This window comes from Limulus polyphemus, unplaced genomic scaffold, assembly GCF_000517525.1.
Source record: "Limulus polyphemus unplaced genomic scaffold, Limulus_polyphemus-2.1.2 Scaffold1106, whole genome shotgun sequence".
In the NCBI taxonomy this organism is placed as follows: Eukaryota; Metazoa; Arthropoda; class Merostomata; order Xiphosura; family Limulidae; genus Limulus; species Limulus polyphemus.
In genome coordinates this window covers 230,052-237,778 of record NW_013666716.1, presented here as the reverse complement: position 1 = coordinate 237,778, position 7,727 = coordinate 230,052, and the positions used below count along the sequence as shown (strand labels likewise).

Below are 7,727 nucleotides of genomic sequence, written 5' to 3'. Positions count from 1 at the left end.
TGACATCCTATTGAACCTGAGGATGGCAAAGATAGCAGGAAGATCAAATCTATTTGGGTTTCTGTTAGTGGTTGTAAGGGGAGAAGGCTTTTAGTTGGAATTTGTTATGGTCCATGAAAAAGTTGAAATTTAGATTAAGATTTAAAATGTTAATGAAGGATTTTAATTTCAAACATATAGACTGGGAAATATAAAAGTTAAACCATGATGAAGACAGGTTTTAGAAACCATTCGGGGTGAATTTCTTCCTCAATTGGTCAGGGAACCAACTATGAACAAAGCTGTTTTAGATTTATTGTTAACTTCTAATACAGAAATGATTGAGAGGGTGGAGATTGGGGAATATCTGGTCATTGCTGTAACAGGTTTGATGTTTTATTCCATGTGAATATCAGGAATAATGGCATTTTGATTATAAATTTCAAAAAAGTAAATTTTCAACTGATGTAACAAGAATCATCTGTTGTGACTTGGGCAACAGAATTAATCAGAGATGTTGATCAATTATGAATAGTTTTTAAAAACAAACTTTTACATATTCAAGGTAGGCTTGATCCTTAGAGAAAAAAAAAGGTGGTTGCAAGTATAAAAAAAAAGATTAGCTCACAAAGAGTTAAGGGACAAAATCAAAGAAAAGCATTATAAATGTAAGAAGTTTAAATTCATTAATATGACAGGAGACTTAGATCAAGAGAGTTTGTCAAACAGGAGATAAGGAAATCAAAAATGTATATGAAAAAGGTTGACTGATAAGGTAAATTTCAACAGTAAGGATTTTTCTTTAAATATATTAAGAGTAAGCAAAGTGTTAAGATGGCAAAGGTCCTTAGACCAACAATAAAGAAAGGCTCATTATTCATAATTATAAGGTGGTTGGGTTACTAAATTCTACTTTTTTTCAGTTTTTACTAATGAATATTCCTCATCCTGAACAGTTACTAAAAGGAAATTAGATCAAACAAGATGATTACATTAATTCTAAGCTTTTTAAGAAAAGATTGGAAGATTTAAAGAATGATACGGCTCTCGGGCCAGATAATATTTACAAAATTATGTAGATGAGGGTAAGGTGTGGATCTGTATTTTCAGAAAGTTTCTTATAAGATCCACATGAAAGGCTTGTTAAAAAATAATATATGTATATAGGTGGTGAGGTGGGGGATAAGTTAATTCATTGGATAGAAAAATAGCTGGGCAGAAGAAAGCAGAAGGTTGTTAAAATATAAATGACGTTTTCAAAATGGAATACTATCACAAGTGGGATACCTCAAGGGGCAGTGTTCAGATCTTTGCTCTTTTGATTTACATCAATGGTATAGATAGAAGAATGGTCAACAAATTTCTTAAAATTGCTGATGATAGTAAGGTCATAGGTGTTGCCAACTATGAGGAAGATGCTGCTGCTTTACAAAAGGTTGCTTGCTTATTGAGTTGGGCAAATAAATGGCATTTAACTACAATTATTGCAAGGTAATGCATTTGGGTTATCATAATTTAAATTGTAAATATAGTTTATAATGGAAATTTGTTATGGGAGAAAAGGATCTCAATGTTCTGGTTGATTAGTTTCTTAAGCCATCCAAGCTAGTTTTAAAACAAATAGGAGTTTAGTTTTATCCACAGAAATATTGAATACAAGTTTATATAGGTTATAATTTCATTGTATAGGTCACTGGTTAAGCCTCATTTGGAGTATTTTGTTCCATCTTGGACTCCTTACCTTAGGAAGGACATTTATTGTAAAAGGTTAAGATGAAGGCTTCATACTGCAAAATGTGATAATACCCAAGATGGAAAAAAGGTAGTCATACCACTACCAGGACAGGTTAAAATCTTCGAAATTATCTTTTGAAAGGAGAAAAAATATAGGGGATCTAACTGAGGTGTTTAAGACTGTTCATGTTACGGGAATTGATAGTGCCAATGTATCATCTTTTTTCACATTTATTGGTGAGATAGGTAAGACAAGGGTGCAAAAGTATAAATTTTGACAAGTAGGAGTCATCATCTTCAGCTAAGAATTTTATTTTCCTAAGAGCAAATTAAAGGAGTTTAAGGGAAGGTTTGATAAATATTTAAATGGTAAGAGTTGGCTTTGTGTTGTTTTTTTCTTTTTACTTTTAGTGTAGTGGATAGGTTAGCCTAGATGGCCCATCGGGTCCCTCGTTGTCCTTAAATTTTGTATGTTATTATTATTATTATTAAACATTCAAATTCCTCGATGCCGTCAAATTTCGTGTTACCGCTCCCTTTCCTCGTGAGAGTCAGTGAAATTATGCAACAGTGTATTTTTGGGGTTTCATAAAACTGTGTACATTTTACGACTCAGTCTCATTGGGTCTCACTCAGTGAGAGTGAGGTAGGCACTCCAAAAATATGTCTATATGTACATCGCGATCAAATTCAAATGTAAGGCTATCATATTAATAGTATCACTATCATTAACATTACTACAAGTACCAGCACTATTGCTGTAGCATTACTACGTATATAATTTATAACTAGTTTATGCGGATTGAGCTTTGAACTTCAAGCTTAAGTTTATTGAACAATCATAATTCACATGCACATTTCACTTTAAATGTTAAATCTACTCCCTCTGAATTATATAAAAAGCGTGTTGTATTTACATTCCTTCCCTTCGATCGCCTTCCACCACTCAACTTCAAAACAACTATTCTACTTAGCAATTTTTCTTGACGTATTTCAATACCTACTGTTTACAGGGTACGAGAACAACCTCCTGTATGCTACCTCGATGATGTAGTTACACTTTCAAACGAAAAATTTTCAATTCGACAAACCCAATTTATACCTTAAAACCATTTACTTAATATTCTTAGTTAACGCTACTACTTTTTTACTTGTAAATGATTTATGTAAAATTCGTGTTCACTTGTTTATATAATTAAAGTCTCTTCTTATTTGAAATTTCCGTGCTTGGCTTGTTGTTCAAAAATAAAACAAATTATTATTTTTAAAGAGATTGTTACAAACAGTATTTCATCTTTCTATTTAAAACTGGCTTAACTGATAACTTAATAACATGCAAGGTTGTTGTAAACTTTCATTAGTTAGGAATTATAAAAAAATAGTTTTGTAAATCATGTAATCAGCTATTATAAAAATCACAGCATATATGTATAGCCTCTTTACTTAGGCCCGGCATGGCCAGGTGGTTAGGGCGCTCGAATCGCAATATGTGGGCTAAAGCGGAGAGCCTGCAAGAGCTGGCACAGGACTTGGAAAGTATGGCACACAAAGCCTACCCACCCGATCTCCTCAAGTTGTTGCTGAGGGATCAGTTTTTAGATGCCTTGGACAGTCCACAACTGAAAATACAAGTGAAGCAAGCACATCCCTCTACTATGCAGGATGCAATGGCCAGAGCTCTTGAATTTGAATCCTACGTTAAGTCTAGCACATAGATACCATTCTTTAATGTATTTAATTCGCTTTGAAATTTGTACTTCTTGCCAGTGTTGTTGACTTTCGTGTAGTTGCTGCTGACTTTCTTGCAAATGTTGGAAACTTTCTTTCTGTTTCCTTTCTTGTTCCAGTTGCCACTGCTGTAATCTCTCTTCTTGTTTCTTTTCTCGTATTCCTTGTTTCTTTTATTTTTCCTCCAAGAACTGCTGTAATGTCTCTTCTTGTTTCTTTTCTCGTTCTTCTTGTATCTTTTCTTTTCCTCCATCAACTGCAGTAATTTCTCTTCTTGTTTCTTTTCTTTTTCTTCCAACAACTGCTGTAATATCTGTTATTGTTTATTTTACTGTTCGAGCTGCCACTGTTGCAGGTTTTCTTGCAACTGCTGTTGTCTCTGTTCTCGTTTCTTTTCTTTTTCCTCCAACAACTGCTGTAATCCTTCTTCTTGTTTCTTTTCTTTTTCCTCCAACAACTGCTGTAATCTCTCTTCTTGTTTCTTTTCTCGTTCTTCTTGTTTCTTTTGCTGTTCTTGTATTGCTGCCATTAAATCTGCTAAGTTGTAGTTTGATTTCCCACTTTTCGTTTCCATCTACTTATTTTTTTTCTTTTCAGTCCCACTCTCTGACACCAATTTGTTACATATCTGCTTGTTTGTTAATTTCCAGTATAAATTATTTCCGAGGAACTTCAGTGATACAAGTCCTTTCTTAATTAAAACTAGTTTATTTTTTCTTGATATAACTTTTTAGTACACAGAATTTCCACAGTCACTTTAAACTTAATAACCTTTTATAAACACACGCTATTCACACACTTTACTTACCGTGCCTTCTGTTCGCTTGACTCAATTATCTATTTATATCTCTTCAATCTATCTGCCTATATCTATCTCTTCAATCGCGCTGTTTTTTCTCGCCAGACTTATATACTAAAAAAGAGGGCACCTCCAACAAACTAGAGTTGCCAGGAAAATTCATGATCCTTCGAGAAAATCCAGCGTGCATGGTCCCAGCGTCGCGTGACTTCCGTTGTAACAATATTTATTTGTACGATTCATAGATACAATTAATACAGTTACAGACATCAGTAGTTATACAAATAATTAATATGTACACAGGTGGGAAATAATATTATTTATATCTACTCTGTCGTCATATCCTGATGTCTCCCTGAAGCAGATAAAGTCTCTAGTAGCACTGGCTCTTGGGCGAGTCTGGGGCTTTTTATATCGAAGAAATCTTGGTAAAGATTGTATTTATAACAAATTTGACTGATGGAATTTCCAGAAGGAGATTTACTGCCATTTATAGCCATTCTATAGCATAATCTGACTAGCTCGTTTTCAGACAAACGGCAGGAGTTCATAAACTTCACAAAATGCTTGTACATTTGAAATTTTACGAGATGATCATCCACAGTTCTAGGTAACAAGTCACAGTGAGTATCATATGACACCATGAGAATGTGACGAATGCATTTCCGCCATGCGCAATAAAACTTTCGATTGTCTTATGATAAAAATCTCAAATATTAGATCCATATGAACACATACAATATGTTTTTAACAGATTGTATCGCACATCATATGAACAATGTGAGAATTTAGATAGTAACGAAGTACATCTTTGGTATAATTCATTTACGCTTTTCTGAACGGAATTTACTCTGTAATTACAGCCGATGTAATGACCAAGGTGTACTGCTGATTCGCTTAATGGAACCATCATGCCACAGAACAATATAGGTTGTTCTACATTATCATTACTAACTGATGTAGGACACCTAAATTTGCCCCCCAGTAGCACAGCGGTATGTCTGCGGACTTACAACGCTAGAATCCGGGTTTCGATACCCGTGGTGGGCAGAGCACAGATAGCCCATTGTGTAGCTTTGTGCTTAATTACAAACAAACACCTAAATTTCAGAAACTGGCATTTCGCTGGATTGAACTTAATTTTAAGGTCCTTGCCTATTTGTTCGGCAATTTCCAACATATTCAATATCCCAGTAAATCCAATATTATAAGCATCAAAACCATAGCTACTTTCATTTAATCATTAAACTGACTTAAGTATTTTCTAGGTAAAGTCATATATAACCTCAATGGTGTTCTTTATTCCCTCTGCATATCCTGTATAAGCCTTTGTGGAGTAACTATCCTCCAGATACGAGTACAGAAGGTTCAATGGCACTTTAAGTGCTCTCTCAAATATCATTGATAATGGTGTTTTACCTGTAACTCCATGTACAGCTATTTGACAACTAATACATAGCAGTGGAAGATCTCTATCTAGCATTTTCTGATGTTCATCCACAGAAATGGTTAATTAGTTATACAGTGTATAGTTGTATCTCTCCACCTTTCGGTTAGAAAATGAATGAAGAGCTGTTATCCTGGTCTTTTTTATTCAAATTATCTTATACATTTCAGCAAACAAGGATGATTTAAAGTTCTATCCCTGATCTGAGTAAAGTTTCATAGATATGCCAAATCTTGAAATATATTCATTGATAAGTTTTGCTATAGTTTTTGCTCCCTGGTTAGAAACAGCATGTTTTTCTGGCCATTTGGTGAAATAGTCCATCACAACCATAATGTACTTATACCCACAATTACTCTGTGGAAGAGGATCAAGCACATTCACAGCAACTCTTTCTCAAGTGGTGCTCCCACACTATTAGATATACAAGACTGTTTAGTATAGGGATTATTATTTAATTTATTATGTGAGTTAATATTTAATGATTCTTTAGTTTTTCATAACAAAAGAGTTAAAAGTTAATCATTTTAAAGGCAATAGTTGTGAAAAATTTAGTTAGGTAACTCTTTGAGAGTCATACATTGTATTTGCAATTGCATTGTTGTCTAGGCTTTAATAATACTGTTGACGTTACGTTACTCGAATCTTCGGTATTTTTCTCATTATCTTAACTAAGTATTATTAAATCATCATGTAGTTTAGAGAAAATTCAAGGCCTGAGTTCGGCAATGTATAAATAGTCGAACAAGCGAGTACAAGCTAAAAACTAAAAAAATAAAGTCAAGTCAAGTGCAGTTCAGTCAGAAAATTAGTTAGTGAAAGAAAACGTGAAGTTAGCCAGCGTGTGAGTAATTAGCCATAATAGGCGATATTTTAAAGTGAGTTTCACAGTTTAATAGACATAAGGAGAATAATTTGTCTTCTCAAAGGGTGTTCTAAAGTAATTTAAACCTGTCTGTGAGGACTTTGACGAAAAAGAGACAATTATTTGAAGTTCGGGATACAACTATGGTAACTCATATGATAGCATAAGTGAATTATTCTCCCATACTATTGTGATAAGAGTTGATAAAAATAGTTCGCCTTGTCAATTGGATTCTAAAGTAATTTAATCAGCCTAAGTGGATTTTTGACAAGAACAGAGAATTATTTAGAGTTTGAGATATATATCTGAGATATCCATATTGTAAAGAATTTTTGTAGATAGTTTAACTTGTTTTAAATATATTATTTTAAAACAAGTAGACTCGAATTTATTGCCAATAAGTCACAGACACCTACTGTAGAAGAATCCTTAGCCCACTCATACGTAAAACCCTGACAAGCACAATACTGCTGCAGCTACTCATGATGTTTCCTTTATGTATTTTTCACTCACAGCATAGTTCACACATTTCACACAAGTTACCTACAGATATCCAGCACCCAATACAATAGAAGCATTCTCTTCATGCTTTAGTGTATTATTAAAACTTTAGTGTCCAGTTGTTGGAAGCTTGTACAGGTGACAAAGTGCTTCAAAATGGAGAGACTGTAGAAGTACCAACTGTAGTCATTCTTTCTTTGTACTGGTATCTTCCCATTTCCAACATAACAAGTGCTCTTGTAGGTATAATGAATCCCACTGTTCCTAGTACATCTTTCTCCTTTGTCTGTATAGAGTGACTAATTGCCAGGGCAGCTTTCCTGCTCTATTCTTGATCCACTGAGTAATTGATTTCAAAATTGTATCTTTTGTCTGAGCGTCTTTCAGTTGAGTATTGGACATATATGTTCTTCATTATCATTTGTGTATATCACATCTTATATTATACTTTGTTGTACCTCAGGTTGGTCATCTTTACTATCTTGTTCTTCTTTCTATTCACAGTTTTTACATTCTTCATTAACACATGGACTTTGGGATAATGCATTAGCATTTCCATCACTTTGTCCAGGGGGATGCACAATGCTATAGTTATTCTCCTGAACTTTCTAGAACCATCCTGCTATCTGACCACCTGGATTGCAAAAAATGCTTGTTTGTTTGTAATTAAGCAC

At 34.0% G+C, this 7,727-nt stretch overlaps 1 protein-coding gene across 3 annotated transcripts in view; it reads right to left on the bottom strand.

Moving 5' to 3' along the window:
- The window catches only part of LOC106462160 (centrosomal protein of 76 kDa-like), a 90,879-nt gene extending 88,169 nt beyond the window's left edge, over nt 1-2,710 (bottom strand). For all 3 annotated transcript variants that reach the window (XM_022389331.1, XM_022389330.1, XM_013922058.2), the window contains exon 1: nt 2,631-2,710. The gene's annotated coding sequence lies outside the window, so the exon portion shown is untranslated. The remainder of the gene's footprint in view (nt 1-2,630) is intronic.
- Nucleotides 2,711-7,727: the final 5,017 nt, after the last annotated feature.